The sequence below is a fragment of the Microcaecilia unicolor genome, chromosome 5 (genome assembly GCF_901765095.1).
Source record: "Microcaecilia unicolor chromosome 5, aMicUni1.1, whole genome shotgun sequence".
NCBI lineage: Eukaryota > Metazoa > Chordata > Amphibia > Gymnophiona > Siphonopidae > Microcaecilia > Microcaecilia unicolor.
This window is the reverse complement of record NC_044035.1, coordinates 166,949,663-166,964,862: the sequence shown is the minus strand read 5'-3', so window position 1 is coordinate 166,964,862 and position 15,200 is coordinate 166,949,663. Positions and strand designations below refer to the sequence as shown.

Genomic DNA, 15,200 nt, shown 5'->3' with positions numbered 1-15,200 from the left:
ACTGCTGCATTCTGCTGAGCTTCCTGCCCAGCTGGCATTCCCATGATTAAAAAAAAAAACAAAAATCACCACTCTAATTATCCCTGCACATACCAGAGAAACAAACTAGACAAACAAGAACTCCCTTTACTGTATGCATGATTTTCATGCTACACAGGGGAGGGTTGTACTCGCTCAAGTGTTTATTTATCATACATAAAGCAGAGTCATCTAAAAACCTACAACTACCATTTGGAATGGGAACATGAATTTCTGTTCAAAACACTGAAATGCATCTGTGTCCATCTCCTAGGTCATGTAAGTCTATGCTGGGCTCCTTTGGCTTGAAAGACAAGGATACACACTCTTTATAGTCTCAATCTTCAAGACAGGCAAGGCCTTTAGTGGCTATAAGGACACATGTATAAAATGAATTTGACTTGTGTCTGTTGCAACGATTACAGCAGAAAATGGATACAACCGATACTCCTTCCTGCAAGGTCTCCTTTTTTCTTATAATGACAAGATCCACATCAGTCTCTTTATATTTCTGAAGGCCTTTTTGGAGTTCTATTTCCAGTGGGCAGATATTTTCTAGGTGTTAATGTCAAAGTCAAGGATCTTAAATAAGAGAGAGAGATACCACACACCCAAATGTGGCTTGAGTATGCCATGTGCCTGGTGAGCTCTTGGGAGCATAAAAACCCTGCCTAAAATATGGTTCCAGTCACCAAGGACAATGATGGTGAGTAGAAGAATGGGATCCTCCTAACACATACCATTAAAGTGTACTTTCCTTTAATATGGATAACATTTTTATGTATTTCAAAATGTATGTGCATTATTTTTTCAATCCCATCCAACGCCTGTCCCTGTCCCAGTAATGTCTCCCATCAATCTAGCTAAATGTACAGTGTACTACAAGTGCCTTAACTCAGAGATCCAATTTACCTGGGTAAAATGGCTTTGAAACTTGCACTCTGAATATTTACCTCCTGTACATGTAAATTGAAATAATAAATATTCAATCGAAGATATCTTGACCCCAAGGAACAAACTATCAAAAAACACTGAAGAAAGAAACCAAAAGAAAGTATACATCATATAAATGAGTCCACTGCACAGCCTCCTCTCCGTTTCTTGCCACTTACCTTTTCTGCATCTCCTTCATCCTGAGTACCAGAGAATGACCAAGGGTATAATGGAGTGGATAGAGAAGGAATTAAATGGTGGAGCTTCCAGAGATTTGGCATAAACAGCAAGAACAGAGGACAGTTATTAGGTAGACAATGGAATGCTACTATATCTTTTGGGACTTTGATCAAGATTGGGTGCAGGAGGGGAGGAGGAGAAGAATTAAGCAAAACAGGGAAAGACGTGTGCATTTGTTGTGGGGGCCGTTTTGGGACGGGAGGTCATGCCTCATCTGCTGCTTTATGGTGGAGTCTCTCTACAGATGGGGGGGGGGGGAGAAGGACCCTTTTTTGATGGGGGAACATAAAACATGACCGCTATAAAGAATAGTATCACTAAATGTGAAAAGTCTTAATTTTCCTTGGAAATGCCAGCTGCTAAATAAACAGGGGATGTTTGTGGGGGTTCAGGAAACCCATCTTTTACAAAAAGATAATTAGTAGTTTTAAGTCCTTTTTTACCATAATATATATGTTTAGTACTACAGAAAGGAAAAAGGGGGCTTGGCTATAATAATATCTAGGAGATACCATTTTCTGGGAATTACAGACTCAAAAAGATAAGAGAGAACTATGTGTTCATTAAATGGTCTCCTAAAACAATTAGTGACACTGGTTACATATACACGCCCAATTCACAGCAAGGACATTTCTTGACAAAACTGAACTGCAACTGTTGAGTTTTAAGGAAGGATAGTGATGGGAGATTTTAAAATTGATGTTAGAATGCATGTTAAATCCTTCAGTGAGACATAGGATCTCACAAAAGTGACAGATTAATTAAAACACTGGATGGTTTTGTTTACCTTAATGGATACATGGAGATTTTTATATACTAAGATCCATATGGGACATACTCCTGGACTGACAGAAGTGGAATATCAGCACAGACCAAAATAGAAAGTAAAACCTGGACCAATCATTCTCAGCATGGTTGAATTGGAGATTGGGGAGAAGAAACTACAGAATCCAGTTTTGGAAATTGAATGATATTTTACTGGATGATAAGCTGGTGATTGCCCAGGCTGCAAAAAAGATAGAAAATATTAAAGAAGTTGAATGATACAGGGGATTATAGCCTTGAAACAATATGGCAGTGCTTGAAGGTGGCCATCAAGAGGGAAGCTTAATCCAATAGCCACTCAAAAGGTAAGCTAGGAACATCTTTTGTTAATGTAAACAAACTTTTTTTTTTTTTTTTTTTAGTTCTTATTCTGGGTTCAGTTGACTGGCCTTATTTTGAATCTAAAAGCCTCACCACAGACCCAGAACCCTAGTCAATCACATTTAAACTCCCTCTTGGATTTGCTGCCTGGATTTGTGGGAACTGCTACCAAGATGTGTCTAAATAGATGCCAACCTTCTTGAACTTCTGCTAAAGTAAGTCAGTATGCCACCATTCAGAAACAGTGTTTCACAACCGGGCAATGTTGGATTTTTCTTTGGAATTCCAGCTATCAGTAACTGGGTTGATGTGGAGGGGCATAATTGAACGAAAACGTCTATCTCCATGGGCGTTTATCTCCGAGAACGGGTCCGTGAAGGGGCGGACTGAACCGTATTTTCGAAAAAAATAGACATCCATGTTTTATTCGACAGTTTGTGAGCTGGGCGTTTTTGTTTTTCAGCGATAATGGAAAATGAAAGCGCCCAGCTCAAAAACAAATAAATCCAAGGCATTTGTTTGTGGGAGGGGCCAGGATTCGTAGTGCACTGGTCCCCCTCACATGCCAGTACACCAACCGGGCACCCTAGGGGGCACTTTTACAAAAAAAAAAAAAAAAAAGGTAAAAGAGCTCCCAGGTGCATAGCACCCTTCCCTTGTGTGTTGAGCCCCCCCAAATCCCCCTCAAAACCCACTGCCCACAAGTCTACACCATTACTATAGCCCTAAGGGGTGAAGGGGGGCACCTACCTGTGGGTACAGTGGTTTTGGGGGGGGGTTGGACGACTAAGCATTAAGCAGCACAATTGTAACAGGTAGGGGGGGATGGGCCTGGGTCCACCTGCCTGAAGTCCACTGCACCCCCTAACAACTGCTCCAGGGACCTGCATACTGCTGCCAGGGAGGTGGGTATGACATTTGAGGGTGAAAATAAAAAGTTGTGAAACATCATGTTTTGTGGTGGGAGGGGGTTAGTGACCACTGGGGGAGTCAGGGGAGGTCATCCCCGATTCCCTCTGGTGGTAATCTGGTCATTTAGGGCACTTTTTGGGGGCCTTATTCGTGAAAAAACAGGGTCCAGGAAAAGTGCCCTAAATTCTAGCTACAAATGCATACTTTTTTTCCATTATCGGCGAAAGGCGCCCATCTCTCCTCGGCCGATAACCACGCCCCAGTTCCACCTTCACCACGCCTCCGACACGCCCCCGTCAACTTTGTACGCTTCCGCGATGGAGTGCAGTTGAAAACGTCCAAAATCGGCTTTCCATTATACCGATTTATTTGTTTTTGTGAGATAAACATCTATCTCCCGATTTGGGTCGAAATCTAGGCGTTTTTCTCTTTCAATTATAAGGTGGATTGTGAACAATGATGCAGTTAAAACTGGCTTCCAAATGCAGAAATGTATCTTGTTAATATTTATTTATTGTATTTGTAACCCACATCTTTCCACCTCTTTGCAGGCTAAATGTGGCTTACAATACATTATGAATAGTGAAAGTACATTAGAAAGTGTACATTTAGTACTGACAGAGGATCTTGGGTACATGATAATGATAAAACATGATGGTATATTACAATCATAGTAAGAAATATTTAAGAACTAGTAAAAAAGGCCCGTTTCTGCCTGAAATGAAACGGGCGCTAGCGGGCACGGGACTCCCTTCCCCTCCCCTTACGCTACTATCCCTGGTGGTGTAGAGGTACCTGTTCGCTCGGGGCAGGAAAGAAAGAGCCCCCTGTTTCCTGCCCGTAGCGCTGCTGATAGCTGCCCTGCTGCATCCTGTGCCAGTCTGGCTCTTGGTGTTTCAAAATGGCTGCCGAGAGTTGAAGTCTCGCGAAGCTGCGTGTTTCCCTACTCCTCCCCTTTCCTTGGAATCAGCTGTCAGTGACATCACTGACGTCAGTGCATTCTAAACTGCCTAGCAGACCACCTCCGAGGGAGCCACGGTACCAGGCACATTAGAACGTTGGAGGTGAGAATTATTATATAGGATTATATAAGAATTATATAGGAATATGCATTTAGTGATAGCGAAAAAATATGATAGTGGTTTTGCAAGCCAATATTGTAGGGGCAGTTCTGGATATTCCTGCTGACTGGCTAAATTTTGTGCACACAGATTTAGCTAGACAAAAAAGGGGTCAGATGTATTTAAAGCAGGTATCTTAATTTAGATAAATTTAGCCTAACAAATCTAGGCACAGCAAAAGAAACCCTAAATACATCCAGCCACCCACTCAACTACTCTTCACACAATCCCCACTTGCTCCTAATAAATGAGGTCTCTCAATCCATGTCTATAGAGGACCAATCAACTATGGTTAGGTAATTTATAAACTAATTGGACCTTACAAAAAATGTGGAATTATTTGTCTCCCAGGAGAAAGTATTATTTACTCTATTCTCCACTCCAACCCTCACAACATTTGAGGATTAACATGATTTCCTGCTTCAAGAATCTTCTTCTCAGATTGATTTTCATTCCAAAATGGAAGCAGTTTTACAACCCAATCATACTCTGGTCTCCAACTTTAAATAAGCAGTCCAATTTTGCACAAGTGATGGCATATGAATATCCATTTCCTAGAAGGTTCCTACAAATGTAGCTACACTTAACGGTAGCTAATAAATCCCAATAAATAAATTATGAAGAGATCTACCCAAGGCAGTATACAGCTCGGCACAAAACTTACAATTCTGTTAATAGTGAAATGATCAAACATAAGCATAATTGCAATGAAGTAAAACCTGGAGATGGCAAAACTGAATCACTGAAATAGGATAACATAATACAGTATCAGAAATACACACAATTAAGCAGCACAGTAGGGCAAAGTACAAATTGTACATCAGCATGGAACACATGAAATCCTATGTGAATTTATCATGAGACTGTAAAAAGGGGCAGTGATTTGGAATAGGTGAATCAATTTCTTTAAACTCAACTCAGATAAAACAAGAGGAACTAGCAGCTGTGTCTACTATGAGAAATCCACAAATTGTAGCATTGTAATCAAAGATATTCCAGAACTAGCTATTACATATGAGGGAGTATTTAAATGCTTCAAATCCATAGGCAGCGAGTTCCACACCTGTAACTGATGTTCTCCTTGGACAGCAAGATCCAACATATACATTTGGGTGACATTACCACTTGAAGGAGCTGAGCTAGTCTCTTGTTGAAAAGCTCAGAAACCTCTGAAAAAGGGTTAAGCACATGCGAGAGTTTCAGCCCAGTAGTTCTCCTCAGAGCAGGGATGTCCAACGTTGACCCTCACCTTTATTTGTATACAATGGAGGCAGTGAATACAAATACTTCTCATGCATATTCATTGGGGAAATCCTGAACACCTGAATGGATTGCTGCCTTCGAAGACCAAGGTTGGACAATGCTGTTTTAGAACATCTCAGTTCATTCAAAAGCAAGCTTCAACCTTGGGTAGAGTGGGCGGGATAGTATGGCTGTTGGATCCTGCTTTCCATGGAGAACATCTGTTTATAGGTATGTAACTTCACTTTCTCCATGAACAAACAGGATCCTAACAGCCACATATTTGGAGATTCTGAACCTATTTGCTGTAACCCTAAGCTTATCACTAGTAATCCATTCAACCCTTCCTCTGCCCTCTACATGACTGTCTAAAGCTATTTCCACTTGGCTCACTGATCACAAATTAGTACTAAACAAAGATTAGGAAAAAAAAAAACAACAACAACAAAACAAAACTTTGTTCTACTGGTTTTCAAGCAGTCAGCCCACTCCATCAGTCCCTTTGAAGTTCTTCGATTCTTCTTTCCTGCCAGTTGACTCTTTCAAACTATTTAGAGGACATCCTTGATTTGCATGTATCCCTCTCATCCTAGATGTCTAATGTGTGTAAAACTGGTTTTTACATACTTCATCAACTTCAATCAATTCATCGCTATTTCAATTCTCATATATAAGCTATACACAGGCCAATATTCAGAAACTTCAATCCCTACAAAACATGGCCATCTGATTATGTCATGTCCATCTCCATGATCATGTTTCTCCACTACTTCAAAAATTCCACTGGCTTCCGGTTCACCAACATACACTCTAAAAACTTTTAGTCCTTACATTTAAAACACACGGACTTGGAGGGGCATGTGCTCTCAGAGATACCCGATCACTGTAAAACAACGCAAGACTGGTAATGAACCAAGGCTTGTAATTTGCCAATGAGACAGCAAGGAGAAAACATTTTCAAAGAGAGAAATTTCAACTCCATTGATTAAACAAATGTGTCTCACAGCAGTGAAGTGCAAAATTGCAGCACACTGGAAACAATCTGCAGGACCTATGATACACTACTGGGCCTCGGGTATGACTGGTTCAGAATTTGTATCAATTGACCGATTGCTATTGCTATCATGGTCATTTTAAAGCAGATCAGGAAGAATGGACTCAGCTTTCTAAAATGCTCTCCAGCCTTTGAGATATTTGGTAGTTCTGTACCAACTTGAGGGGGGGAGGGGAGGAAAGAGTTGGTACTGTTCCTGTTTAGCGCTTACTGAAGAGTCCCTGTTGGGTACTCTTTTTGTTTTACTTCGGGAGTTTATTGGGGAGAGAGAGGGGTTTGCTGTGCGAGTATGAAGGGTACTTACTTTGTATCTTTTTCATCCAAAAAAAATTGAAAACGTTTTTTAAAAATGTGAAACTTGAGCAGCTATTTTATAGACAGAATTAGCGTATCTGAACTTGTTTTCTAAGTCTGCCCTCCAGAGCTATGTTGATATACCTGGCTCAATTGAAGTGTCTTCTAGAGGTTGTTAGTTAGAATTGTCCCTAATAATAATAATAATACAAATTTATAACCCACAAACCACCAAGTTCCCTGTGGGTAACAGACAAAAACTGGAAATGTTTAAATCAGGAATTACAATGTTTAAAAACCAAATTATGCAATACTTTAAAAAAAAAAAAAAAAAAAAACCTCAGTTACCACACATTAATAAATTAAAAAAAAAAAAAGAAATGTGTTAAGGGCTTTCCTAAACTGAAGATAACCACAAATTCTTAAGAGAAAAGAAGGAAGAGAAATCCAAAACTGCAGCCTGATACGGAAAAGTGGATTGAAAAATACTCTTTGCCTTTGCATGGTGAAATAAGGGAAACTAACAAAAAATTATTTCTAGTAGATCTAGAAATAAATTAAAGCAAGATGAACACCTAAATAAACAGGGGGAGGGAGAAGGAGAGATATGAACAAGGGAGAATTCTGAAGCTGTAAACATAGATCAATGCATAAGGGCCATCTCTGCAAGTGCCGAGTACCCCCAATATTGAATAAGCTCCTTCACGTCATCTAGGGAGGGGTGGTTTATATTTATTTATGGTATTTACCACCTTTTTGAAGAATTTCACTCAAGGAAGTACAGCAAGAATAAGTCAAAACACAGGCAATTGACAATTACAACAGTAAAAATATTCTTACAATGTCAACAAAAAATGCAATAAAATATTTAATATAAGGGGACTAATTTAAACAAAGTTGCACATGAAGTCAAAAAGGTGCAAGAATAAAATCTCAGCTAGGGTAGCAGTAAATGAGTCCTGCTACAGTATGTGCAGACTGTGCTAGTCCTCATTAGAAGGCGTCTCAAAAATAAAAAAATAATGAACGCTAAACGTATTCTATAATTGGTGCCTACATTTAGTGCAGGAGTGGCCTAGTGGTTAGGGTGGTGGACTTTGGTCCTGGGGAACTGAGGAACTGAGTTTGATTCCCACTTCAGGCACAGACAGCTCCTTGTGACTCTGGGCAAGTCACTTAACCCTCCATTGCCCCATGTAAGCCGCATTGAGCCTGCCATGAGTGGGAAAGCGCAGGGTACAAACGTAACAAAAATAAAAAATGAAATTTAGGCGCCGATTATAGAATATGCTTAGTTGATATTTCAGTGCCTAAATCTAAGTGCATCCATTTACACCAATGAAAACATGGCGTAAATCCCAGCGCGTAGCTTTAGGTGCACTGGGCCATATTCTATAAACTAGGTGTGTAAATTTCAAAACACCCATGAAACGACCATTTTCCCGACCATAACCAAGCTTTTTGCCTACACACGTTAAGATTTTAGAGCATATTGTTACAGAATACACTTAGCGACTTGTGCTCCTAAATTCTAATCAGTGCCAATTAGTTTTCATTATTGCTTAAGTGCCATTATCAGCGCTCATTAGCTTGTTAAGTGCATTGTTATAGAATCCGCGCCGATCTCTAGGCGAGTTATATAGAATCTGGGGGTGTACGTGTGTGTCACTAGCAAGTTTGCTGCTTCTTTCATTAAAAGTAGGATACCCCAAATCATTTTGAAATGTTGCCATCTTTAGATCACTGTACCCCTAACAGTTCTCAGCAGGAAGTACAGCTAGATAAGAAAAAAATGAAGCTGGCCCTTCCTATGACAGGATGATCTCATTCCTTATGGTTAAGCCATCTGGATTTCAGGGGATTTTCATTTGGCAACCTGTAGAGCCCAAGAGGAGGTGCAGGCAGTACCGACTTCTTTCAACTGGAGGGCAATGCGAGGTTGCCTCACATATTGGCAACTGTAAGAAGCCGGCACTGTCTGCAGCTTGGAGCTCTCCTCAGACTCAATGGATTACCCAATGCGGTTAACTTTAGCATTCATTCTTCGTTAACTAGGATTGCAGTATGTAAGAAATCAGATGCAAAAATAAAAAAAATCACTGGAAACCGGAAGCTACAGCTCTTATTGTATTTCAGGGGGAACGCTGCATTTAAAATAATAATAATTCTGACCCTTGAATAAAAACATTTCTATTTTAAAATGCTTAATACTCGAAGCCATTGTTTACACTATTTTGATAAAAACAAAATGCAGAATTTAAAAATATTGTGCATAGAAATCCTCCAGAAGTAATAAAATATATATACAGTGCACTTCATTTAAGTGCACATTGGATAACCTCTGTTTAACTGCATGCCGGTCCCGTTTTTGGCACCATCAATTTCTATGGGGACAAACTTTGGTTTAGCACACCATTGATGAGTGCAAGATTCGCTTATATGCGTGGTTTAAGACTGCTCCTCTGCAGGAAAGACTCCGCATAAGCGCACGCACAGAATATGGAAGTCGAATGGCGCGTGACAAAGGGGCGGTAAATTTGAAATCTTGTTGGTTAACTGCCACAGGCAGAATAAGCGAAAGAATGTTGTTAAAGTGTATACTGGAGTCGTCATCGTGCAACTGTAAGACTTTAACACTGGCTGAACGAATAGAAGTTCTTAAAAAATTAGAAAACAAAGTCAAGCATCTATTGCTAAAGAATATGGTGTCAATCCTATTCAAATTTCACGTATCTTGAAGCAGAAAGATCAGCTTCTGAAAGACTGGCAAAACAATACAAATCCACACCGGAAACAAAAATGAGCGGGAAAAGCTGAGGAGGTAGAAGATGCTCTTCTTTGGTGGTTTTCTCAAGTCAGGAACAGACAGCTTCCTGTCAGTGGTCCACTGCTTATGGAGAAAGCTAATCAGCTAGCTGAAAGTCTTGGACTAACTGAATTCAAAGCCACTGTTGGATGGTTGGAAAGATGGAAGGAGAGGAACAACATAAAATTCAAGAAACAGCATGGTGAAAAACAGATGCTGATAACTTTGGTGCTGAAAATTGGGTTGTTTCAGTTCTTCCTACCATCTTGAACGAGTTTGCACCGTGTGACATTTTCAATGCTGACAAAAACGGTCTCTACTGGTGAGCGAATCCTGATGGAACACTTGCATTCAAACAAGCTGAAACTACAGGAAGCAAAACATCGAAGGACCGACTGACGATCCTCCTTTGCTGTAATATGGATGGGAGTGAGAAGTTGGAACCACTCATCACTGGAAAGAGCAAACAGCCCCGTTGCTTCAAGAATGTTAAGCGACTTCCTGTGTCATACGAGGCTAATGAAAATTCATGGATGACTGGGGACATTTGGAAGCAGTAGCTAAAGAAATTAGACACTAGAATGCGGGCACAAAAGCGTCAGATTTTGTTGCTTTGTGATAATTGTGCTGCACACAGTGATGTCAGGCTGTCTAACGTCAAGGTGGTCTTCCTGCCACCAAACACTACCTCTCTGATCCAACCTATGGATCAAGGCATAATAGCCAATTTCAAACAACATTATCGGGCTCTTGTGCTACGTCGTCTGATGAACTTTATGGTTGACCAGACTGGCAAGGATAAATGTTTTGTAATCTATCACTGTTGGATTCCCTACATATGCAGAAAGAAGCCTGGAATCATGTTACACAGGCAACCATTGTGAACTGCTACAAGCGGGAAAGCTTTGTTAGGGATGTGGAGAGGGACGAAACAGATGCAGCTGTTGCAAATGCGTCAGATGAACAGGTTATTGACATCCCAGCCGTTGTTACTGAAGAGGAGTTTCATCACTACGTAGCTGTTGATTACGATCTACAAACAGCTCACGACAGCACTGATGTCCAGATATGCGCCTACACACAGGCAATGGCTGATGGTGAAACAGATGATGAAATGAGGAGAGGCACATGCTGACAAGACAACCTCCTGTCACTTTTGCAAGAGCGCTGGAGAGTCTCAACACCGTGCAGGCCTATCTGGAGGTCGCTGGATGTCAGTGCTATGACAGTTTTTACCGTCTGGCAGACGTAGTCTATGGAACTCACAGACACAAGAGTGTACAGAGGACTATAACTGATTACTTCAAGTAAGCCTAACTCCAGTTAACGGGAGACTGTATAATGTCAGTTAACGGGAGACTGTATAACGTCAGTTAATGGAGACTGTATACTGTACGTGTAACAGTACTGTACATATGTTTATCAGATGTCAAACTTCTTTGGGTCACAATGGTTACGTGCACGCTCCGGTTAACTGTATGTATTTCTTTGGTCCCAGACCCTTCCACTTAAGCGGATTGCACTGTATATATAAAAGCAGTCAATTTGTACAGGTGATGTTCTTCTCAAGCTGGCCTGCAAATTCACAGCAGATGGCATATCCACTGCCCAATTCTCAGCAGCAGGGCCGTGCCTAGGGTCTCCGGCACCCTCCGGCAGTTGGCCCCGCCCCCCCCCCCCCCCGAAAACGATCGCTATACTACCCGCCCTCTTCTCCCCAGATCCTTTTCCTTTTTGTTTAAATTTACCTCTGTCCAGCAGCAGTGTAGCGTTAGTGAGAAGGAGGCGGTGCTCCCCCGCCCGACGTGTCAGTCTTCCCTTCGCTCAGTGTCCCGCCTTCTTCTGACGTCATTTCTGATGTCAGAAGAAGGCGGAACTGAGCGAAGGGAAGACTGACACGTCGGGGCGGGGGAGCGCCGCCTCCTTCTCACTAACGCTACGTTGCCGCTGGACAGAGGTAAATTTAAACAAAAAGAAAAAAAGGAAAAGGATCTGGGGAGAAGAGGGCGAGGTAAGCATGGTGCGGCGGGGCGCCCCCCAGAGGATCGCGCCCTCCTGCCATGCTTACCTCGCTTACCGTGTTGGCACGACCCTGCTCAGCAGCATGGCTACTAGGGAGCCCCAGGACACCACAAGGTAGCAGAGTTCAACGGTATGGCCAGCAAGAAGACCAGGTTCCACCAACCATAAGAAATGAGGTGATGACAATATCTAGCAGCATACCTAGTATGGCGACCAGGCTCCATCATCATAGACAAATCAGTGGTGTTGAGTGAGGAAGACACAGTGGGGTGGTAAGGAGATCAAGACCCTGTTGCTCCAAGCAGACATCACCAGGCACACAGCTCTTGGGAGGTTCACAGAGCCTGCACTCTACTGTGAAATTACTGCAGGTTATAAAAATCAATGGGCAAAATTACTGCCATGTTAAAATTGCAGCAGTAACCCAACCCCCTCTCCCCAGAACTGACCCCTACAAAAATATCCCTAGTGTCTAGTGGCACTCCTCCTCCCCCCCCCCCCCATCTGACTGGACTACAAAAAAACAAAAAAAATTCCCTGGTGTTTCATGGGACCTCTCCCCCCACCCCCAAAACCATACCTTAAATGAGGCCGGAGCGATGCCCACTCACTCCTGCCTCCAGTGCCACTGGGTGGGGGTCAATCTGCGAGTGGGCATTGCTCCTGCCTCATTTAAAATACGGGATGGGGGGAGGGGAAGCACTAGACTACTAGGGCAAGTTATTTTTCTTAAGGATAGGGGGTGCCATGGGACCCTTGCAGAAAGCAAGGTTGGAGGGAGAGAGAGAGAGAGGGGTGACACTAGACATCAGCTTCTCTCAACCATCCCTTCTACTCTGCTCTGGACCTGGCAACAAGAATTCTCAAGCTACAACTGCAAACGTTTTTTGTTGGCATAGCCACAGAATTGTTAAATGACTACATTGCCACGCATTTCAAATACAGTATTCAATAATGATTTCCACACAACACCCATGCTGAAAGCATTTCTACATTGTTCAGCCAGTAAAACCCATGGTAATACTTTCTGCAAGGGCCCCTCAGCCAGCACAAGGAATTGTGGCAAGCAATCACAGCATACAGGAAACTCAAAGTCCTCATCCAGGTCTGCAATCATTAAGCACTGAGATTTTTCTGCTGGTAAAACAATATAATCAGCCCTTGAGAATTCCTCAAATATCCTACTGGCTAATGTTTAACTTTAGTTGTACCTTTAAGTGTCACTGCGCCGCCCCCCGCCCCCCTTTTGCTTATCAGTGTTTCAGCAGATTGCCCATTTCAGCTGGTTTCAGGGACAAGATCTGAAGCATAATACTGCAAGCTGCCATGTAATCCTTTCATGTTAAGAAAACCTGTGTCAAAGCAGGAGCAGCTCAGAGTACCATCCCTGGTGAAGATTTCAGTTAACTATCCCTGACAGCACTCACACTACTAGAGTATCTCATGACCCCACATACAAATGAGTTGATTGAGGAGGCATGTGTGGTACGCAGGGAGGTAATAAAGACACCAGGTAGGTAGAAGCACAGTGATATCCGTTATTTGCAAGCAGTATTCCAGCATTTACATATATTTAGATGCATACCCATATATGGTACCTGCACATTTACACACATGAAAAGTAAAATGTTATAACAGGGCACCTGGGCTGTCAAGGCTCATAGGCCCATATATTGTAGCTATGATCCAGTCGGGTTTTCAGGATTTCCTCAAGGAATATGCATGAGATCTATCTGCATGCACTGCCTCCATTGTATGCAAATAGATCTCATTCATATTCATTGGGAAAATCCTGATAACCCGACCCAGCAAGGGCCGAGGTTGGACACCCCTGATCTATACATATTCTCCTGGATTCTATATATGCTACCCAAATTTGGACACCAATACAAGATGTGCACGCAACCTAACTGGATAATGAGCCAACGTCAAATCACTGAACATTAACCACAACTTATTGTTAATTGGCACCAATTAGGATATGCATGTGCATCTGGCTGCATGCTATTCTATAACACAGGGTGATCAACTGCCACAGCACACAACACAAAAGGGAGCATGGGCAGGTCAGGAGTGTTCTGAAAAGCTGACCACACCATTACAGAATATGGGGGACCATACCTTAAGTTGTGCACCAGAAATTACACCAGGTTTCAGCTGGTGTAAGTCTGACATGGGAATCTGCTCTGTGCTGTTTTTTTTTTTTCCAGTCCGGCTCATACTGTTTAACAATGGGAGTTAAGAATTCTCTGTATCACCTTTTATATGTGGATATCTCTGGACAACTTTTGAGTGCTGACGTAACACGTAGAACTGTTCTACACACAAGTACATTACAAAATTACCTCCAATAAATGGTAGGTTGTTTTCTTTTTTTTTTTTTTATCTCATGTGGGGCTTATAGTCCCACAGATACATTTTTAAAAACATAAGCGCACAACTATGGAATGGACTCCCATATGCAGTGAAAACAATACATGACCACCTAAACTTCAGGAAATCAATAAAAACCCACCTCTTCAAAAAAGCTTATCCCACCGATCCAACATAAAAATCCTCACACCCAGCAACACAACATAATCAATGTTCGTACTGGACAATTTACTTTCCTCTTTCCCCTCGACCCCAGGACACCTGATTCACTTCTACCTCATTTGACCTCAACACAATCTTGTATTTGTTATCAACCGAAATGGCAAACGCCTTTATGATACTTTGTAAGCCACATTGAGCCTGCAAATAGGTGGGAAAATGTGGGGTATAAATATAACAAATAAATAAATAAATAAAAACAGGGCTCTGATATTAGCACGCACTTTAAAGCAGGTGCAAATATACCTGCTAAAATTATTTGTGGGGGTTTCAGAAGGAAAGCTGTGTGCATACTCTCTCTCTTCCCTGACCCTTGCCACCTAAAGGTAGAAGTACTCACATTGTAACCAACTTATACAGTTTTGCCTGCAATGTGGGGAGGGAGGGAGGTATATTTCGCAATAGATCTTTTTCCACATGTGTACAGCTGCTTATCTGTGGAAAAAAAACTTCAATATTGCCTCTCTTCATAAGAGTATTCAAAAAAAAAAAAAAACAGTAGGAATTAACTCCATTTTTCAAAGTTTACAACAATCTGCCACTAATTCAGACAACACTTCAACAAAAGTGAACAGAATTCTCTCATTTTCTAGGATTTCTAATTGGTCCATATCTTTAATCTTCTCTGATGCTGGCTCCTGTTTATGCGTGCTTTTCATTAATCCCGATTGTTTCAGGACCTAAAACTAGAACAGGAACCTGTACTAGACCCGAGCTGACCTTCCTCTATGAGTAATGCTGGCACTTTTACCTTGGCTTGTTTTGATTTTTCTCTGCCAATGAATTTTACCAAACAAAGAACAGAATTTAAACAGGACAC

General features: G+C 41.7%; 1 protein-coding gene across 7 annotated transcripts in view; it reads right to left on the bottom strand.

Annotated features, from left to right (window-relative positions):
- The window catches only part of KIFC3 (kinesin family member C3), a 177,636-nt gene that overhangs the window by 150,094 nt on the left and 12,342 nt on the right, over positions 1 to 15,200 (bottom strand). The window contains exon 3 of one of the 7 annotated variants that reach the window (XM_030203558.1): positions 11,990 to 12,153. The exons of the other annotated variants lie outside the window; for them this stretch is intronic. The gene's annotated coding sequence lies outside the window, so the exon portion shown is untranslated. The remainder of the gene's footprint in view (positions 1 to 11,989; positions 12,154 to 15,200) is intronic. 7 annotated transcript variants of the gene reach the window in all.